Source organism: Aythya fuligula, chromosome 5, assembly GCF_009819795.1.
Source record: "Aythya fuligula isolate bAytFul2 chromosome 5, bAytFul2.pri, whole genome shotgun sequence".
NCBI lineage: Eukaryota > Metazoa > Chordata > Aves > Anseriformes > Anatidae > Aythya > Aythya fuligula.
This window is the reverse complement of record NC_045563.1, coordinates 51,827,277-51,850,433: the sequence shown is the minus strand read 5'-3', so window position 1 is coordinate 51,850,433 and position 23,157 is coordinate 51,827,277. Positions and strand designations below refer to the sequence as shown.

Sequence of the window (23,157 nt, the reverse complement as noted above, 5' to 3'; positions counted from 1 at the left end):
AGGAGGGAGAATATGGGAAGAAAAATACTGCAAAATCCTAACTCTCTATCTAAACGTATCGTTTATTTCAAAGCCCTTCTAACAACAATTTCTATTGTTCTTAAATATTGTATATTATTTTGGTAGTGGAAATATTATTATTTGGATTTTTGCCTTTTAAAAAGCTGCAGAACAACATCATAGATTTTAGAGATTTCAAGCCATTTTTAATCTCTCTCTTTTTTAAATGCAACAAACACCAATTTGGTAAATGGGATTTACATTTCTCTCTTGTCTAAATTATCAGAGTTAAATAAACAATCCAGACCAGAAAGAATAAGTTATGAACCGTAATACAACAGCACGTCCAACACTTTAACACAGCTCCTCTCTCTATTGGTGTATAATAAGCTCACACAAAGTATACAACCTCTTAGAAATATAGCCTCTTCCCTGATCAGAAAATTTTACTTAATGACTAATTTGACCTCAAGGAATTGCATATTATCAGAAAGCATCCTATCTATAGCTTTATGCCATTTACTGACTCTTGCTTAATTAACCAGCATGCTTTAAAAACAAGTATCTTTCCTTCAAGTTAATCAAAACAGACTATTTTTAATTGCTACGACATCAAATATATTTGTGAATATAATAAAGCCACAAACAATTAGAAAGAACTATTTTTTTAGCCCTGTCTTTGACCAACCACAAATTACAGCAACCACTCCAAATTTATTTGGTATTCTAATACAAGGTGAACTGAAACACACACCACAGCTAACAAATACATCTATCTTCCTATAACATCCTATTGTTTACATGTTTTAATGGGAAAATCCAGTACAACACAAGCAGCACTGCTATTCTCATACAACTGACCAGACTTCAGAGGGACTTCATATTTAGTGCCCTCCCTCACAACACTTTGCCTCCTCACCTCTCCCAAAATAAAACAAAAATCTTTGGGCTTGTGCAAAATGTCACCGACAAACTACAAAACCAAAAAGGCCAAAGGGTCAGGTATTATTTAATCCTAACGGAAAAGTTATTTTCTTTCTATGTCAAAAGCAATGAGTAATAGCACGTTACCTGAGAACTGATCATCATTTTCTTTGGACGGCTGTCTTTCTGTCCGAAGCAGGGGCTGTGTCACATTCCCTACAATGTAAGAGAAAATACATTAAAATTATTATACATTTAGGCCTGTTTCTGATAGTTCAAATTATCTGGCCATCACCAGGCTTTGTATTTCTCATGCTGAAAAGCATTTAAAAAATTCCTATTATATTCTAACTAGGGCCATCAAAACTGTTTTTGATAAGTCAGGTAGTCATGTCAAAAATTATCCCCCTACATGTTCAACACAAGTTCGAGAATCTCCAAACCTGTTTTTGAGTTCTTAAAGGCCTGTGAACTGCTGAAAACTGCATCTCATTTGCATCATTTAATCTGTAAATTGCATGACCTTATACTAAAAAAGAAAAAAATCCCTTATTTTACATAAATCCATTTTTTTTTTTAACGTAATTTATATGAGGGACAGAGTCCTGAGATACTCCTTCCCGCAACAACTTTTCCCTCCCCTGTTTTAAAAGTTGAACACCTTCCCAGATAAATACGGCGTTTGCTTTACCCATTTTTCTGGGATTTGTGTTATTGCGTACTTATTTGTAATAACACAGAATTTACACAGGCCTGCAGGTTTGAGACTTTTACCTCCTCCTTCACCTGTGAGGCAGCTGCCAGCTAAAATCACTGTCTATACACCGTTTTTACGCCCTTTTTTTTTTCCTCCGTGCCTTTTCAAACAAACTTCAGACAAAAAACAGTTAAGGTAATGAGTACAAATTCACAGCATAGTAAATTTCCCAAAAAAGCCCTTGCTTCAATTTTGTCATTTAATAAACATTATCAATGAAAGCCATGGTCAGAAAACCCCAGTAGTGTAGTGTGTGGCATTTATGAGTAAACTGCTTTGTCTTTTTTTTTTTTTTAAGGAAAAAAAACACAGATCTGCCTATGTTGACATCTTTTTTTCCATCTTTTACTCTTCTCTTTCCATATATTTTCCCCTCCTCATAGTGCTTAGATCCTTACAGACTGTTGCCACACGTATTTTTCCACCCTATTTCCTAGACTTTGACAAAAGTTAACCAAGAAAGCATTTTGCACAAGGTTAACGTATCTAAACCTTTCCTTTCCTCCATTCTCTCTTTTTCCCCATGGCACCCCATGCTTTTTTTTTTTTTTTTTACTCTCTGCTGTTATTTGCTTGGCTTTTGCCCACTTTTCTGTGTATTTGTCTCCTGCTGACCAGGCAGGAAGAAGGGAATGTCTCTCTCTCCCATTTGCTACACTGTCTCCCTTTTTTAGTATTTCACAGGTTAAACACATTCTACCCTCATTTTCATATGTTTTTAGAGCTACATTTTTTTTTCCTTCTCTAGGAACTTGCTGAACAGGCACCCATATTTTTGCAAAGCAAGGTGAGCCCTGTGCTGCTCTAGCACATGCTCCTGTCAGCATACTTGTGTAAATGGCTCGGAAAACTGTGATGCAAGGCAAGAAGAGGGAAAAGGGGGTTAACATGTGGGACACATGGATATGGCCCTTAACATCATAAAGAAAAAGATTAAAAAAAAAAAAAAAAAAAAAAAGACATTTCTTGTCAACCCTGACTTTTTAAAGAGATACCATCAAGGAAAGCACCTGCACTAAGACAGGGAAAATCTTTACCTGGGTCACTAGCAACACTTTTCTACACTAATAAAAGTAAAGAAATTTTTAAAATTCAAATTTACTGTTCAACATCCTGTCCAGGATTTACTTTTCTGCATTTTCCTCAGCCTGGGGAGTGAAAGGCGCCTGTTGGTTTCACTTTTGTTCTCAGCCAGTTTCACTTTCATTCACTGGCACAATCTTTTATATTTTTGGTTCAGCAATGTTAAAGACAGCATTTACATTTACAAACAATCCCCATTACACTTACAATATGTACAATTCACGTCTAGCTTTTGTTCGGGACACTAAGAAAGCATAAATTGGGGGCCTGGAAGTAATGGGCAGCATCCTTCTAAAGGAGCAGCTTTCACCTGTCACGTGTTAAGCTGAGGTCTGCTCCTTCTTTCTGAAATCAATAGGAAATGTGCCACTAATGTCCCTTACACCAAGATCAGGCCCTGGGTCTGTAATTTGCAACAAAGAAATTCCACATGCAGACTAATATGTTGCTTATAAAATGCGATGCTTGCCTTTAATTATTTTCCTATTGAAACTCAAAGGGGAAAAAAAAAAAAAACAAAAACCAACAACAACAACAGTTGCTGCATTTACCTTTCTGTCTGCTTTTAAATTAGTTAAATACCCTTCTTAACATGTTCCATATGAAATGAGAGGGCATCTCTCGACTTTGGCTTGCATGGGTAGGGGGAACACCGTACCTCCCTGCTGCCAACTGCGGGTAACTAATTCTGCCTCTTGTGCCAAGGGCAAGCTGCACGAAACACCCAAGCACTACAGAAACACTACCGTCTTTCACCAGGACACTGGTTAGTCAAAGTTTCCAAAACATACGCTTGTTTAATCCTCATTTTGTCAGGACAAACCACAATGCTTTCAGAAACTACAGTTAGCCTCAGCTGAGAAAAAAAAAAAATGGCTTCCCTTTATATTTTCAGAACAGGTATCTTCCCTTCTAAATTCCATTCCTGCTTTAGGACAGACCCTAAAATGCACCCATAAACTCACATGGATGTACAGGTATGCACATACACGTACAATGAAACCTTGCTCCAGCAGCCCAGGCACTGCAATTTCTCTCTCTGTAGACACTGGGGTTCCTGAGACATTGGGACTTACTGGAAAAGCCTTAAGGGTTTATATGGGTTGTGCAACATTCACTTTTCCAACTTCTTTTCCAGGAATTCTGTCCCACGAGCACATGCAAGAACTGCCATTAGCTGCTTATGGTAATTATTCTCCTGTTTACATGCCCAATGTTAAATCTTAAAAGCCCATGTATGCAATTCCCCTGAGAATGGTCATATCTTGGTTTTATTTACCTCACTTTTTTATTGCACCATATCCCACAGAAATGAAACAAGGGAATCGCACAGAGCTCACGCACCCCTCCGCACACACATGCACGTTTTCCTGCGTCCACTGGTGCCATGTACCTGATGTGTTATCACACTATGTACCCAGACACATGCAGCTCCCATAGCAGCACGTAGCAAAGGCTGCCCTGCTCTCCTGCCCTGGTGCCACTCTACAGAAGCCGAGTAAGCAAGGGATAACCCCCTTGAAGGATTTCTCTCTGCCTTCCTCCACCACTCCTCTCCTTTCCCCAGCAGACATCTTTCATGCTTCCAAGGCCAATTCAACACGAGACTTGCACAAACGCTTAACTTTAAGCATAGAAATGCCCTTCCCGTGCTCAGCGGGGCTGTTCACTCACTTGGGTCACCCCTGCTGTAAGGTGATTCTGTGCCACGCAGTGCAAGGCGACGGCGATGCCCTGGATCACGCAAAACTCAGTTTACCACAAGGCATGATGGCAACACTGAATGTCACTGAAGCATGCACAACACGCTACCTGGATGTCTGAGAGTAGCCACCTTCCTTCCAAAGGGTGAAATTCGCTCTTTCCTAAATGCGGTGCCTCAGACATGTCTGTCCCTAATTTCCTAACATGCGAGTGAGCTGCTGATGCCGTGCTCTGGTGGGAGGTAGCTCTCACGTGGAGTTTGCACCAGGCTTTCACTCAGGGCTACATCTCCCCCAGTCCTACAGTGGTCCTAGAAAAAATAAAAAAAGACTTTGCTACCACTAGCTTTCACTCCATTTGATTTTAGGAGGAAAGACCCCAAATTGTATCAATTTCTTTAAGAAACAATTAAGCTTAACTTAGAGGCACTTGTGAAATCAGTAATCATCCATCAATTAATACTGGTGGGCCATTACCAACAACGGAAAGAAGCCCAGGGAAATCAAATGGCATGTTTCAAAATGGTTCCTTTAAAGGAAGTGTTTCATAACTTAGGCTTGCTCTTAAAATGCAGCTCTTGGTGTGCTCGAAGAAATTATTTCCTTCTGGAGAATTCTGTCCTGTGTTTTACCTGCTTTTCATATAAATATTTACTCTACATTTTATATGACTTTAACTAGATAATTTTAGCTGCGTGATTGCTCTTTATCTTCTGTCTCCTGATACTGAGGAGAAAAGCCTCACAGCAAGCACTAGCAATGAACCCTTCCCAACATTGGGAGTGGGGCAGAGGGGTTGAAGTAGGACAGGAGGGTGGTCATTCCTCCCCTGATCCTTCGTGTTATACTAACTCCTGAGTACAGGTGAGAGACCCCCAGGTGAGGTGTCCTGCCCTGCCACGCCAGCAGCTCCCTGGGCTCCTAATGCCCCGCTGCCCTCTCCTGAGCATCAGGCATAACCCCTGGTGCTATGTAACAGGCACACTCATAATAATAATTGTAGCTGAGGGTGACCGTCACGATAGGTGGGTTAAACCGAGGCACAGAGATGTGAACAGGTCAAACAGTGCTGACTTTCCACCCCGTCCTTGCTCCAGCTGTCTCAAACACCCCAGACCTTGGCTGTCTTTACCTCTTCCCAATCTCCTGCTCAGCGGGGTGCTCTCATCAGAGACACCACAACAGCAGCGAGGCCAGCTGCTGGGGACGGGTCAGAGGAGAGCATCCCCGTCCCTCTGAGGGCCTCGCTTGTCACTGCGAGCCAGCAGCATCCACAAGGGGACCGACAGAGACAGGATGAGTGTTACAGCACAGGTGCTATCCATGTCTTCTGACCCCTGCTTTAACCAACCAACGTAACACACCCCCAGGGATTTCCAGTACAATCTTTTTCAACTTTCAGCTGAAGACCAGCCAACCCTGAACAACCCATCATGAGATCTGAAACAACAGACACACAATATAGGGGATTTTTTTTCCCCTTAAATTGAAATTAAATATACCAACGTCAAAATCTCTTATCACCTATGTCCTTTAACAAGAATAATTTCATTTGAAGAGGAACACAAGAGAAGACAGCTGTAACTTAGATGATCATATGGACTTTGAACTGTCATGAAATGCACAGATCCCCTACCACCATGGGCAGAGCTTCACTCACCCAGGCTCAACAAACCTGGTTCTGCCACCTGCTGCATCTGTGCTGCTCGGAAATTCATTGGTACACACAAAGGCAGGAACTTTCCCTCTGTGTTCACAAGTATTTCATGAAATGGAGGCTCCAAAAGAACTTAAAGACACTCATGGTGTCAGAAAAAAACCCGCAAGGTTCATCAGCAGTGGCTCTGTTTTTTTGACATCAGGTGACTGGGAAGCAGCTGCAAGTATCTGTGGTAGCCACGAGGCTGGCTACCTACCTTTGCTTGCTGTCAGCAAGTCAGTTCTTCGGGGGAAAGGGAGCGGGTTTCCAGGTAGTGATTACAGACAGTCACTATCTTGGTAAAAATGAAGATTTCAAGAACATAACAGCAAGAAAGAGGAATCAAAAAGGAGGTCGCAGATTAAGAAAGTTTGACGAATGGAGCAGTAATGGACGTAATGAAACTGCATGCAGTAGGTCACCAAAAAGGAAGAACCTGTGCTTCCACCAGCAAGAAAGGGAGCCACACCACACGCACTTAGTACCTGAGCCATGCAACCACCTGAGGTAAAAGAAAGACAGAACTTATTTTTCCTACTGGTGGGCTGACTGACAGAAGACCTGACCAATTAACCCGATCAACGCTTTGTTTAGCGATTACCTCTTCTATTTTTCTCCCCTCATATTCAGTATCATTCTACAATTAAAAAGCAGGCCGCGAGCCTCGTAGTCCAAAACCACGAGTCCTCCTGAATAAGTTATCAGTGGAAGAAGAGAAAAGAACCACACGCCACTCATCTCAGCTGGGAGAAGTGCTCAGCATGTCGAAAAATCCTCAAGATTCTGATTGTCTCAAAATGTATCATGACCTTGGTGCATGTCATTTATTTTGGCTTGTAAGGAGACAGCTGATGAGTTTGCTCTATTTCCCTCCACCTTTTTGAAAGGCTTCAGCTAGGAAAACAACTTATTGCCAAACAGCCCTTTGGTTTTCCTGTGTTTAGACCAATTCTGTACACTCCCAATGTCCTTCCCCAGCTGTAGTTTGGGCGAGATGGTATTCCATCTCTCCTCCAGAAAATCTGACAATAATATATTTTACTTATTTCTACTTGATTTTATTTTATTTATTTATTTTTTTTACATTGCAGGGCACCTAGGCAAATGGCCTCAACTCAGCATATTAAATTAAATTGCTTGCAAAAGATAAAATACCTCTTTTTTCTCCTGCCCTCTTAAGAAGCTAGCATAACAAAATAACACCCTCTGATCAGAAATGGTTGGCTAGAATTTTTTTTTTTTGTTTCATATCATAATGAAGGTCAGAAACCATCCACTACCAGGATGACCAGAACATCCATTTTTACACTCACTCGGGAAGACCATCCAAAAATACACTGCATCTAGTCCTCAAGAATAAATATTCATGATTTGTAAATGGAGGTCTGTCCGCCTAAACTTGGACAAACTGGTACAGCCTCCTCTTCCTGGACACCAGGTCTAGCCATTCCCAAACAGAAAAGCACATTTGTTATCACCAAGCAAGTGAAGAGCTTTCAAATAGTGCAGTACCAAGCATGACACAATTTAAGTGGAATTAAACAAAATCCAGTGGACTTCACAGAATCATAAATGGTTTGGGTTGGAAGGGACCTTAATGATCATTTAATTCCAACCTCTCAAAGTACAGAACTTCCATACAAAGAAAATGAAACATTCTGTTTACAGAACTATTCCAGGTGTGATTTGGATCTCTTGCAGGAAAAAAAAAAAAAAAAAAAAAAAAAGTAAAAAAAAATAAAAGAAAAGAAAAAAAAAAGAGAGAGAAAAAAAGAGACAAAAAAGACAGAGAGAAAATAATAAATAAATAAATACTGTTCCATAAAAATTACACCAGATCCTACAGATTTTTATGAAGAATGAGGTCTTGTCAGTCTTTTCCATGGCAATATCTTACCATCCTATATGATTTTATAGCTCCCCAATTTTAAATGAAGATTTCATAAAAAGGTTTCCATTATTTGTCTGAATACTGCAGGATTTTCAGCCATTGCTAATAGCAACCTAGTCTTCCCCAGCTACCCAGACATAGTTGGAACAATCAAGAATCAGGCGCGTGCACTGAAGAAAAAGTGTTGGGCCTGGTATTTGTGCACACATTGTCACTCCATTATAGACCTATCTGTAAACAGGGGTTGTGGGTCCAACTTCTTACTCCTGATCAAAGCAGTATGAAGTGGCCACTTCCTGCATTAGGGTAAGATATTTCTGCTCTCTCAGTAAGGGTACTGGAGGTTGTCCTACTGTGCTTCCTAAAGGGAGCCAGCCAGCTGCCAAAGTCTAACAAAAGACAGGGTTCAAGCATGTTAATTCAAACTTTGTTCTGTCACTCTTCCTTCGTAACCTGAGCAGAGGGCGCAGACTGTGAATCAACACAGCATAGCTAAGATTTCTTTCCCTTTTGACCTGCCAGAGCTTATCTACCACGTATAGGCCACGCAGCTGAAGAACAGTCTGACCCATGCTGCATTGTCATGGCACTTCTGTGTGCAACTGGTGAGCTCTGAAAATTGCAGAGAGTGACGGTGGTATATGGGAAAAATTCTTAATTTCAATTACATTTGGAAAGTGAGGCACACATGGAGCCGTCGTGGATGGCGAGTGAACCCATCAGCATCAACCTGCTTTTTACCTGTTGTCAGTTTACAGCAGCCATCAGTACCTTCTAGCTCCATGTCACTTTCCAACTCGTGTGGTAAGGAATGAACACCCCAGCAGCATGGTGACATACCACCTATTTTATATGGAATCTGTTCAACATAAAAATAGTTTTTCTTTGGAAAAAGAGTAGTAGATATCTATTCCTAAAGTTTCAGTTCCACTTAAGCACAGCAGAAGGAATAAAGTACAACCCTTAAGCACAGAACACAGCATACAGGAATATTGTGAAAAATACCCCCTGATTAAAACCAACTGTACTGTGCACTAGCACGGAGCCAAGTAATTTTTGCAGAAGGAGGCCTGACCCCGAATGTCCAGAGGACTGGGGTAGTGCAGACGACTACCGTAGACCTGAAGCTTCCGCATCCCAGAACTGGGCAGCTCGAAGGGTCCAGGCCCACCTCCAGCCCACAAAGCTCAGACGCTGCCTCCACCCCATCCCAACCTCACCAACAAACTCCATTCAGCATGGAGTCAAACTGCAGCACCACCGGTCACTGCAACCATGTGAGCCAGGGATCACTGACACTTTCAGCTGGGTTTCAGTAGACCAGGCCATCTGTAAATTTCACATCTTCACACCCATCACTTGATAAGAATTTCACTTTGAAATTGCCAGCAGTTATTTACAAAGACTTCTGGTGTTAATTGACTTAAATGCAGATACCCTCGCATTCTGAATGCTCTCCTTTCAGCTCCCATTAGATGCCCTTGTGCACCCACAGCCAGCTCATTTCATATCCTTACATCATGAAATATGGATTTGCTACATTATTGTAATAGAACTGTAGTGAACATTATTTGAATGGTTGCTTTAAATCTTAAAAGCATGAGGCCTGGTTGTTTAAATAGCATTCTGATGCATACAGCTACTATAAGAATAACAACCATTAAAACTTAGAGTTAATAACTAAAACCACAATTTGCAACCTCCGACCAATTAAATGGATTTTTTTTTCAGTGAAATAAATTTAATTAATGGTATATTTTAGGTTAAAAAATGCATACTAGTAGCAGCATGTCATTATTACCCCATGAATCTGTCTTACAGAAACAGAGGATTTGATACAACTTGGGAAATTATACTAATCTGAGTCCTATTTTTCCCCTCTCCCAAATTAACCAGGGAGAAAAGGGGAGGGGGAAAGCTTAAAGTTAATCAAAGCTATAATAATTAATTCTCATCCTGACAGGTTGGACTTTTAGAGAACACAGACCAAGCAATTGGGTCTTCTTGTTTGAAATAATGTTAACAATGAAAACGACAGCAAGGCTTGTATTAGTAAATAGAATAAAAATCTAGATAGCTGTAGTATTAAAAAAAAATACTAAATTTCAAACCTCTAATGTAGATATTTCTCTGGTTTTAAGATTACAGACACAAATTCAGGCATTACTCTGGATACTACATTGCAAATCCTGCAGTACCTGCTTTGCCTAACCTGATACTATCATCAATGGGAATTTTGACTGCAGGACTTAGTCTTATATTTATGGTGTCCTACAGAAGAAATTCACATCAAATTATATAATAATGTCTGAAAGTAATAATAATTTATAGCTGAATCTTCATCATTGGGAAATTTAAAATTAATGGATTACATTGAATCATCTTCAACATCTACCTTATTTTAACGTGAAATATAAAAAGCTTGAAAAACTTTTTTTCAGAACTTAAACCAAACTGGTAATATGTTTGACCCTTTCAGCAACTTTGGCATTATTTATAGAGAGAAAAAGGGTACAAAATTTGTTCAACGGGAGAATAAAACGTTTTCATAAAAGGTAATAGAGGTATGCGTTTGTGAATTTATTCAAGAGAATTTACTATTCACCTCTAAAGCCATTCATTAATAAATAAAGAATGAAGCATATTACTAATACATCAGTTCTGTTTTCCATATTGGTCTTACACAATGGCTTACAGAACTCACTTTTCTAATTAATGAAATATTTAATATCACAATCATATTTAAGCTTATTAATAAACCTTTTAGAAGCATGTGATTTCATTGAAGCACATAAAATTAGCAAACTCAAATTTAAGGTAGTATTTCACTGGGAACTGTAATCAAAGAAGTTGGACTTCTGAACAAGTTCCTGACATTTTTATTTATGTCCAACTACTACACACACACAGCTCTCTCCTGTTTCAGAGAGCTCTACCTCTACCCATCCTTCATTTATTTTGCAAAACCTAGTTTATTTTACTGATTATAGCACAAATATGGCCAATAAACATATGCCCATTGATTTAAAAGTTAAATAGAAATAAATATTTTCCTTGAAAAAAATTACTTTTGGGGTGTTCATATCTCCATTGCTCATATATATGCAGCTATTTTTTTCAGGGTAAACCTTTAGGTTTACTTGGTACACGAAAACACACCATTTTTTACATAGTTTCAATTAAATTTAAGGAGATGACCAGTCTTTTGAAAAGCTAAGTTTTGTGGTAGAACTAGCATCATGAGTTTTAATAGTATTCTTTGAATTTGAATACAGCAACAAAGTGACAAAGCTCTTTTCCCCTCTTGAAAAATGTGCAGCATTTTAAAATATTTTGATTCAAGTTTGTTTTATTTTTTTTTTAGTTTGCCCTTTTCTTTTAAACTATTTCCCTTACTTTAGAACTTTAATTTAAAACTTCAATTGCACAAAGTTACCTGTTCACAATAGCTGTATATCTCCTTCTGTCACTAATTTCTTTCTATACCAAAACAAAATCAGTATTTATTATTTATTAAATTTTCAAAAACAACAGGGATATGGTGTTCATTATTCTGGAAGCTATAAAAGGAGAAAAAAAAATCAAAAACAAACAGTACTAAGTAGAAATAGAAAAGACAGCTTCCAGGCACACGATCAATATGGGACAGTTGACATACATTAGTTATTACAAGTGGTAATATTTGGATAAAACTTCATGCAGAATATTTATGTGGTTCATTGTTCTGTTAAGTATGTCTCAGTTAAACTTACAAACAAGTAGGATCTAACCCCGATTGTTCAGTCAGTTTAGTGATATGAACTATCTATAAATAGAAATCTTTTATCGTAAGAAGGTTTATAAATAACCTATATGTAACAGGCAAAAATATATCAAATCACATCTAAAGGTTTATAAACATTTTAAAAGTTCTTAAGGAAGATTTGGAATAGATTTTTTAAAATCTCAATTTATTTTCATCACTAACTGCTTAAAAGACTTAAGAAAAAACAAACCCCCCACTAAGATTCAACAATGCAAATTAATGTTCCTAATAATTGTAACTGTATCTACATCCACATGTTTTGTTAATTATTTTGTGTAGTATTCGATTTGACAAAAGGGCTGTATCCCAGCTGCAGTCAGTTATAAGTAAGACAATATTAAAAACTTCAAAAAGCTTCTTACATAAATTAACTTGAAAAAAAAATGTTAAAATAATTTCCTAATAGTAATTTCAAAGTAAAATCTGCTTCAAGATAAGGAGCATTTGTGAATTAAGATCAAATTTACTGACTTTTTTTGTTTGTTTCTCTGTAGAAAAGTCAATAGCAATTTTTTCAAAAGAGGGAAAAAAACATAAATTTTCTATAGAAATATATTCAGTAAGGATGGGTAATGGTTCTAATATTTTAGTCTTTGAACCATATGAATTAGTATGAACTATAGGAATTCATCGGATAGTAATAAACCCCAAACTGACTTCTGTTGATTCTGTTTGCTCTTATCAAAATATTTTCTCTTTATACAAATTGTAAGTTTTAATCTTACCAAAATCCCTCTTTGAAGATTATCTCTCCCTATTTGAAACAATGTATTTACTAAACTACAAATTCAAACTGATAAATACAAATATTTTTTAATGTCTGAAAGATCAAATTTATATATTTTATTAAAATAAGTTCTTTCTTGATGTAAAAATTTCTCTCATTTATTTTCTACTGCTAATATCAAAATGTTAATACTTAAATAACTAAGTTTTAGATTCAGTAGCTTTACCATCTCTGTTTTAATTGCTAAAATATATTTCTTTATTTGTTCTGCAAGGGCAGGGCTTTTTTTGTTTCAGCTCCTGTATAAGTTAAATGGAAAATATAAAACATCTAAATTCTACAAACCACTGAAAAACAGTAGACAAATATGACTGAATTCTTTTTATCAAATTATCAGCTGATAGCCTAATAATAGCATCCACCTAAAAGCTTTTTTTTTTTTTTTTTACAGTATTTGCTACTCCTGTTTACTTATATTTTAAACTAACATTTTTGTTACTTTGATTTTAAAGAAACAGTGAAGTGTTATTTTCAAGCAAAATTCTAAATAGTTAATAAATTATATTTAAAAAGCTGACATGAAATTCAGCTCCCTTTGAAGCCAAAGGGAATTTTACAGCTGATTTTAGGAGAGCAGGATCAGTCCACAGGAATCAAAAATCCAATTGTTTCCCAACTTTTACCTTATGAATTTGTTAACCATTGGGTATGCTTATTCTTTGAAATTATGTGATTATTTATATCTTTTTTATTCCTGTTAGGAAATAAATCCAGCAAAAGGGAAAAAATAGCCAGTTGAGATTTTGGCTAAAGTATACAATATTCCCTCTTCAGCTTTTTCTTCTGTTTATTAAGGTATGAAATACCACACCCTTGCTCTAAATAGATTTCACAAATACTTATATTTATATCTATATTAGATAACTGAGCTTACTTTGTTTTATATTTAGCTGCATACTGCGTAGTACTTTGGCTATTATGAGCCTAACTTCCCAGAATATAATACAAGAAAATATCTTCCCTGAAACTGATTTTTTAACTGGTTGCCACTTAGTATAAATATTCACTTTAAATAAGCTGCCCACCGAAATTATCTGTCTGATGGCTGTAGTCCTATAGTGTTTTTCCTAAATTTTACTATACTTAAATTTTTAATTTCCCTCAAGTCTGAATTCTATATAAATAAGAGGACCTCTCTCTTTCATAATATTTCACAATATATAATATATACAAACAAAGGCTATATAGAGCTACCTCTGCACTTTTTTCCCCAGACAAATGTAGTTTTAGACAGTAGATTTAAAGGTTGTAGGTATTTTGCCTAAGTTAACTCTAGGGGTCAAATGACATGCATGGAACTTCTCCTGATATCGAAAACATGGCTTTTATGATTATGTGAAGATAATGGTGGTAGGCAGTAGGTTATCAAAGCAGCTTTGAAAGCTTATATAGTAGCCTTTTCTGAATGTTCTGGCTACTTCTGGTTCTCCCTCACCTAAAAGAAAAAGCTGTTTTCCCAGGTAAATTTGTAAATTTTTGTTACAAATTCAATTATTTTATGTTCTTTAAAAAATCAAGTATTTTGTAACATTCTGTTTATTTAGTTAAAAATTGAAGCTGCCTGTCCTGGAGATTTTAATTTCTGTAAAACTGATCATAGCAGATTCCAAATGTCCGAGAGAAGAAACCCAAGCATAACTACAGCTAAAGACCTTTTCTGGTTACTTGTTTTTTAATTCATTTGAAATACCTAATGTTGTTTGACTACAACTGCATTATGAAACCTGCAGTTAAAAGTTTTAACTTTTACTTTTGATTTACTGCTTTCAAAACTTGGCTGCAAGAGGCAGGTATTACAAGAGAAGAGGCTGCAGCATTATCAGTTGGAAGTTCTGCTGGGGCCATATTATGCTAACCTGTGCTCCGAGGAATAATCCTGACTCACATAAATGTTCCTATTGCACTCCTTGAGATTATTTTCATGACTAGGCATGAATATTCACTAGAGGTTGTAGGGTTTAGCCTCTAAAGAGCCAGTGCAGCTTCCTTGCTTTTTTCAGTGAGGAGCGGAATGCATTTTTACTTCTGATGTTTACAGAAGCAATTTTACCACGACAAAGTAATTTTGGAAATCATTGTTTAGATTTAGCCCACAGGACTTCTAAACTCCTGCAGTACGCAGTGCAGTTTAGCCTCGTGTAAAATGACTCCTAGCCCAACAAGGAAGATCTGGTGCAGAGGAAGACCAGAGCATTTACTCCGGTCCCGTGAGGTCTGGTGCACACTGTCCCCCTCAGGACCAGGAGCAGCGGCCCTAAGCAAAAGCAGGGCTAAAAGCTCTGGTTCCAATTTACAAACCTGTAGGTGTTAAACTGAGAGGGAAACAGAGATATGCAGAAGGTTACTCAGGATCGGGTCTTCTTTGTGCCCGCTTGTGCTAGCACATAGCTGTGAAAAATTTCTGGTTCCAGCTGTTTTGCTTGTGACCTTGACGCCTCTGCTCTATGCAATGTCATGTAGCACCCACCCCCCCTCCAAAAAAAAAAAAAAAAAAAAAAGAAAAAGAAGAAAACTGGCAAGAAATACTCCCAACAAATACAAAAAGTATTGAACAAGGGGGGAGAGGTAGAATTGGTGAAAACTCCTTTACTTTCTCAAAAAAAAAGGAGTTAAATCAGGATAAAGACTAACCAAACCAAATGGAAAAGTTTTCCACCGCTGGTTCTTCAAAGAGCTGCCACCAATGTCAGTCGTTTAGAATGTGCTGGGCAGGGAAGGGTTAACGGAGCTTGTTTCGGAGAGCCCCCGATGGCTCCATCTGAGGTGACAAAGGCATTTATGGGCCCCATCCAAGGCGAGGGTGAGCGCTTTCAGCGGAGCAGGAGCTCGAAACTACACAAGACGCAGGAGAACACACCTTGTGTCGTTCTGCAAAGCTGCTGCCAAAAATAAAGCTTTGATAACGTTTCTGCTCACAATTACCCTTCTTTAAGCCATAAACCGTCTCACCAAATTAAAGCAGGGCACCTACAAGTTCAATGCAGACAGGTGACAAACTTTTGTTTAAACGAGCTGTGAACTTTATTTAAAGTGTAATTAATAATTGTCCCATTTTTAATTTCTAAAAGATAAAAAGATGCATTAGTAATCAATAAAAATTAGTGGTATTCAGGTGATTTTTAATATTTCTGTCATTGCAAACAAAGTGATTTTTGAAGTTCTGAGCTCATTAATCATTAATAAATAGAATTATTTAAACTAGAAGAGGTGTTCTTATAGGTGGAAGATAACTATTACAGCGTATGAAACCAGACAGTCACACTTCACAAAGCACCTGCTTTACCAGGTATTATGCCCTGTGGAGTTGCTGATTTTACCCTTTACTGCCCCTTTCATCAGACTGTTTCCCCACAAAAACTACCCTCCCTTTTAAAAGTCCCCAATTTCAAAGGGTTAACCAAATGCCTTAATCCCAGATGCCAGTTTCTAAACAGCCCATAATTTAACTGGAACCTAATGGTTACGGTTCAGTCTGCTGCCACTGGTAGGGCTCTGTTTTGTGGCTCTCCCACTGACTGCAGGGTCTCAGGTGCCTCACCTTTTCTGGGCTCTTGTGTCCTCACCTGCAGAAGAACCTGTTGTGAAAGCTGCCAGCACAGAGGGCTGGATGGGGAAGAGAGGAGGTAGGAACTACCTTCTAAAAAGCTAAAACTTCCTGAATGGAGCAGCAACTACCATTTTTACTACAATTTTTTTCTCCACTAAAGTCAACATCCTTTAATGAGCTGGGGAAAAAAACAAAAACAACAACAAAAAAAAACAACACCTGAAAACCCAGGTTGCATGTTGCATGACTTGTGCAACATCCTCTTGGGGGCTGGTCACATAAGCTAAGATCCACCAAAATCCCCTGAGGTCAGCAACTGTTTAGTGATCAATACCTAGTGCTGTTAACTGTTTGCTGCAGTTTTATGGCTTTGTGGCATGCATCTTCCAGAAAGGTGACTGCAAAAACTACCCATGCCCAGCACGTGCATTCAACTCCCTCCACAGAAACACAGCCTGATAAACTGAAGTTATGTGGTACAAGCTACTGACCCACGGTGGAAAACTTCCAGACATTTTAAGAGCCAAGATCTCCATGTTTTCCTTACAAACTAAAGCCAACTACACTGATGTGAACATCTGCAGCTGCAATGATTTTAGTAGTTTCTCTCATGTATGCCAGCAAGGATTCAGGTACATTGTGGGTACTTTTATCGAACGCTGCCAAAATACCTCTGTGAGATAGAGAGCTGGACTTCAATCTGGCTGGTAAAACATCATGGCCACTTAATACCGGAGCACAGAGATCCGCAATAAACATTACAAGAGGCAGCAAAATGTACCTTGATTTTCAGATCTTGGGGGCTGAAATGTGGGTAATGACCTGTTTGGGAAGTTACCTCCTAACTGTGTGAACTAAGCTAGGCAGAAATAGGCATTGCTCTGTGCAGAGCCAGCATGGCACCTACACAGAGTCCCAGCCCAAACCTGCAGAGTGCCGGCTGTCTGGCAGCACTGTGCAGAAGAATCAGTTTTTCCTGGTTAAAATGAACTAGAGATGTGTGCACGATCTTGTACAGAGTTTGTTTTTTTTTTGTGTTTTTTTGTTTTTTGACCATTACTAGTCAGACATCTTTTTCTTGCACTTCAGCTCAAGGGATTTTCTTTATACATACTCTTTCCTTCAAAAAAGCAAAAAACCTTTTGCATATATGTTACATAATGTATTTTCTCCAGCTTTATGATACTAGGAAGGAGAAGGGTTTTTTTTTACTAACACATTTATTCATATTATTTACTGTTTAGCCTGCATCTTGATATTAGTGTTTAAGGAAACGCTCAGCTGCTAAATTACACATAATCTAGGTGTTTACTTGCAACCGCCAGGTCGCATGACCTGCACTTTTTCCCCTTCTCACAGTAATTCTGCCACTGCTAACCCCCCTGAGCCCACCCAGGACGCCACTGATTCCACTGGCTGTAGCTCTACCTCCCTCTGCATCTGCTGCTCAAGCGTGTGTGTAGGGGCACCCTGTCATTAAAGTCATACGGAGAAGACCTGCTTACCTTTACGCCAGTTCCTACTGATGAAACTGTCTCCCCATCCAGTACATGGTTTCCCCTCTCATGGCAAAACAGAACCTATCTTTTAAAACGGATTTAACAGGTATTTCAGTATTGCTTTTTTTTCAAGAGCAATGTTAAGGTAAATATATGTTTTAAATAACCTCCTTACCTTTGTTACCGATAGCACACTGAACTGCTAAAGAGAGCAATTTCTACAAGTCCCCCCGCATTTCACAGCTTGCAATACCTGCTTGTTAGCACGCTTTGCTCATTCTGAACTCTGCAGCTGGACCGGCCAGCTCAGTCCTCCGCCTCCTCAGCTCCACGCAGCCCAGGGTGGCGAGCTCTGAGTGGCCAGAGCAGCCCTGTGGTACTGTTTTCTAAAAATCAGGCAAGCATTCCAAACTAATTACAAACATAAGAAATGAATCAGTTTTAAGTTGGACAGCCTGATCTATTTTTAAACGTTTTGTTGTTATTTATCGTGAATTATTTCCCCCTGTTTGTTCTTAAGCAAATGTCCCTCTCAATGACAACTGCATGTTAGGACTACAACGTGATGTGGCCCTATGGATTTTAATGTGCATACCAGAAACATTACAAACAAAGCACCATGTCAAGTGGGCTAAACATGAAAATGCTGTTCATTTGGAAAGAAAACCTTATTTCTTACTACAGGGAGGAGATGCATGTTGAGGCTGTGTTATTCTAACTGGGAAAAAGGGGTGCAGTGAGGAAGATATTCCCTCCTCTCTTCTGTCAGCTTTAAGTCTTGAATGACTCCAGTGAAGTGATTGAGGTTACTTGGACTCTCCTCTCTCTGTAAATGAAGGTCACTTATCAGTGTATCTCCTCTATAGTTTAATTGACAGACATGCCTTGTGCTATTTGTTTCAAAGTTTCTGTACCTCTGCTGGAGACAAAAATGTATTAATTGGGAACAAAACCCCTCCAAACTGGCTGAAGTTCTTCTGTCCCAGAAAGCAATGAATGGGTATATTAATGGTTCACCATGTCCTACCACAATGACTCGATAACTATCCCCTTCGCAGCTCTCCAGATAGATACAGGGGAACTTATGGCAGATGAGATCTCCTATGTCAATAAGAAAAGCCCTCCTGTTCTGGACAACCTAGTTCTATAATCCCTTACATTAAGTAATCAAAATCCACAGCTAATTTGCTTGTTTGTTTCTACTGCTCCTCTAAGAAAACTGTTCAAGTTCAACACTACACCCGTGTTGTCCAAAATCTCTCCCTAATTTCCAGCTTAAATTTTAGGGTCACAAATTAGAAGTACAAATTAGGACAAATCAATAAAATCCCCCAAATAAAGCAGGGCCCGTCTGTCTCGGGACATTATTAATGGGGACCCACGTAAAATTATGTCATGAGGAATGACTGCAGAAATGCCCCTTGCTCCAGCCTGCATTTCCCAGTTTGATGTTTTCCAAGCCATGTTGATGTCATCTATCTGGAGTCCTGCCTAGATCGACGCAAGCCATTTCTACTGTCGTCAGTGAGAATTCCCATCGTGTACCAGGGCCTCTACACAGCCCTTTAGTTTTAATACTGCTAGTATGGTGCTGTCAGCATACCAGTGGAAGGATGAGTACACTCCTTGCCTGATACAAGTTGCAGCTCTCACCTTATTCTGGAGTTTGATGTTTGGGGATGGGATACAAGAAGACAAAAAAAAAAAAACAACAAAAACATCTGTATTTTGGATAGCATGCTGATTCCACTGCAGAGCTAATCTCACATGAGTGAGGAGAAACTCGGATATTGATCAAACGTGACATGAAATGAAGTACAGTGATGCCCCAAAACTATGGGTATCATGGAAACTTCCTCCAAATAATACTATCTATCACATAGTCAGTAACATTCTCTTCTCGTGATATTCTTTAGATAAACCCAGCCCTCACAATGGAAATTCCAAGGTATTGGTAAGAACATCAGGATGAAAAAAAAAAAAAAGGAGAAAAAAATCCTGGAATGGCCTTACACTATATTGCACATGGAAAAGTAGTTTGGCTCTTTGCAGTTCTGGTAGGAAACGTATATGCCTCTATCCATTTCAATCATTAGAGAAGTTCACATATCTCTTGCCATATGCACCAGAATATACAAACCTTTCTGAAATATATCAATGACATCAGCGATTAGGAACAAGTGATACCATTCAGAAATCAGATATGTAATAGCCACTAATCCCATCATAATAATTACAAAATAATGTAATGATGAGCCAGACTAAACAAAATATAAGAACAAAAATGGCAAGGAAAAATGCAATTAGAGTCTTGGGCTTGATCCAACTCCCTTTTGCTTCAGTGGGAATTCTGACAGACTATTACCCCTATGTAATTAGAGATTTAGGCTTAATCCAGCTCCCATTTGCTTCAAGGGAATTGGGATAGGACCCTATGCCCTAGTTTTCTGCTGTCTTGACCCCTGTATACTCAGTTCTGCACAAGCAAAGCAGACCCATTTCACCACACTGGTACTCTGCTTTGTATTAGGGAACCCTGTTTCAAGACTGAGAAACAAAAGTAAGTACAAAATGGAGTATTTGCACTTGTTTTTACACCTGAGTGTTTACACTTGCTTTTCATAAATCTGAATGATTTGATGAAGCAATGGAAAATCAGGTCTTTATTTTTATTTAAGGTACTGGAGATTAAAATATTTTTTTCTGTTACCATAAAAAAATATATATATATAGTTCTTTAGCAAACTATTTGAAATTCTCCCAGAGAGATCTTCAGGAAGGATGCTTCACTTTACAAATAACTAGACAGAACAACTGATGGATACAGTCGTTCTCTTTGGCTCACCAGACAGCTACAAATAGCCCGTAAAACATTTACTAGGGATGCATTTACTTGGGATCAGGAATCTAAAAATTTATATTTCTAAACATGAGGAAATTTTTCAAAAAACTATGAAAACCAGTCTTTTCCATAATCTCCTAAAAAAAAACAAAGGTCACTTCCCTCATAATTTTATAATTTTGATTAATTTATTTTTTTTGGTGGATGTGAGGAAATAGACTCACTTCTGTGCAAGAATATGGACATTATTGACTTGATAAATTAAAATTTCTTTAACATTAGCAACTATTACTGAACCTGATACTGTCATAAGCTCTTGGTGGTTAACGTTCTGTAGATAGAAAATGTTATATGTCTGCAAACCTGCACAAACACACCTCCCTTGCACACGCATTACTGCACAGAGACACACGAGCTCTCCAGCTCAGGCAAAAACAGATTAACTGTGTCTACATGACCGCATGCACACATATATTATGGATGAACATAGATCTTGACTAGTACATGTAGTATGAACTCAAATATGTGAATCCTTTAATTACAGCACTGATAGCTACAGCTAAATGGGTATACTTATGCCTTATGCAGACTTGGAAGAACCTTTAAAACAGACTGTATATATGTCCACATAGACACACACAAAAATACATCCAAAAATACATGATCAACCATTTGACAGAAACACATGCAAATATTAAAAAAGCTAAACACACATGCACAGGCACACACACAAAGAACACATGCATGGTATCACTCAGGCAGCACAAACACTATGTAGACATTGGCATCCTGTGTACACATTCTCACATTACTGTCTGTCTGTCCCCCAAAGCCCAGAATCTTATTTGAGCTTGAATCTTTTTTTTTTTTTCTTGCATCAAGAGACTGCGTACACATAATGTTTCACAGACACCAATTAAATGCAGGCACACTTTAGTGTGTACATACCACCACTTACATACATTCCAGAAAGAAGACCCTATTTTTCAGGAAAAAAACAGCTATTTTTCCCCATCAAGTATGCCTCTATCTCTTTATGAGCTGCTTGTGTCCTTCAGCAGTAAGTGGGACAAGAGAAGCAAAAATATCAGCTACCAAAGAATAACTGTTTAGATTACATTTATAAAGATTTTCTCCCACTTTACTTTACTTCTTCAAGCTTTATTCCAAAGAAGTATGGCTTTCCACCTGCACCCTTGTCATGAATGATTTGACTTGAAAATCAAAGCACGGAGGAGCAAAAATAATGAATTCATTGGTTAGTAAACACAAGTTAAAGCTAAAGGAACTATTTGGATCCTTTTCCCGTTCTTACTGACGTGGTGCCACAGACACATTTATCCCAATCCAGGGAAAAATTAAAAATCTGTTCTAATGTTCTACATTAGACTAATCCAAAAACATACCTTAGGGGAAATGAGGAAAAGCGAGAAATAGAGTGGGGATGCTTGGACAGTGCAAGGGTTTTCTGTGGAAGACAGCGGTTGCTGTTTGGTTCCACATATTCCTTGTCATTTTATTTCATCATCCTTTTTAACTTGTTATCATTGACATTTCTCTGGTAGAGCTCCTCTGAAAGGACTTGCAGAAGAAATCTGTCTTGTGGAGGGATCTGCAGAAAAAGACAGTACCTGAATAACAAAATTAACTGAGAGTTGGTTTAATTGTTTTGAGAACAGAGGCATCCTGGGAGCCAGGGTGGCTATGGCAAGAATGTAAGAAGAAGAAAAAGCAAAGGAAACACCTTAGTGAAGCTAAAGTAAATTATCTAGAAAGCAAAAAACTATGGTGAAGATGAAGGTTAACGGTGCCTCTTTTTCTCAAACTAGTAGGAAGGTCAAAGTAGGCATCAACATATTTTTCTCCCTGTGTCACTGGAACATTTAGTGAAGGACTTCTATGAAAAGACTTCTGCAATAGAAGACTCTGGTTCCACCTGAGCAACTATGAGCATTGCTGTCCTTATAACTATTAGCCAGCACTACAACTGCTCAGGGATGACCTCATTCAGCCCCACCGTGGTAACATCGTACAGTTGCACAACAACATAGCTGCTGCTACCCCAAAAGCAGTCTGAAGAGAGAGCCCTTGCCAGAAAAACAGCTTGGAAGGTGTAATTACAGCACTCAGTTTTCAGCTAAGTAATAACTCATGGCTCACCATGCATTATTGGTAAAGCCATATCATGCAACTCTTTGATGGTTTCTCATTTGTTAATGGGGCAAGACAAGCATTAATTTTTTTTTTCTTCATTTACATGGGATGACTCCTCAATTAACGTCAGTAAAATGTCTGAGGATCTCCAAGCTGGCATCACTAAACAAGTGATGAGGAACCAGGCAGTAGGTACTGTAGCATTTTGAAAATAAATTTATACTAAACAATCTGTGTATGGCCTGGTAACTTAACCTTTAAGTCAATATCATGAGTCAATATAGACATATAGTTTCCTCTCAGATGTGTAAGGCAAGTTTCTTCCAGCTCCCATCAGTTACTAAAACCTGGTGTTTAAAGGAAAATTGTGAAAACAGAAAAGTTTTAGGGATGCCAATGATATATCATCACTTTAATTCTACTTAGGTGTATACAAATATATATACACACATGTAAATAAAAAGAA

General features: G+C 38.3%; 1 long non-coding RNA gene across 1 annotated transcript in view; it reads right to left on the bottom strand.

The window, feature by feature from the left end:
* Positions 1-22,069, bottom strand: part of LOC116490295 — a 33,442-nt gene extending 11,373 nt beyond the window's left edge. The window contains exons 1-2 of the long non-coding RNA XR_004253355.1: positions 21,944-22,069; positions 1,072-1,140 (exon numbers count right to left, since the gene is read on the bottom strand). This is a non-coding gene — a long non-coding RNA (uncharacterized LOC116490295). The remainder of the gene's footprint in view (positions 1-1,071; positions 1,141-21,943) is intronic.
* Positions 22,070-23,157: the final 1,088 nt, after the last annotated feature.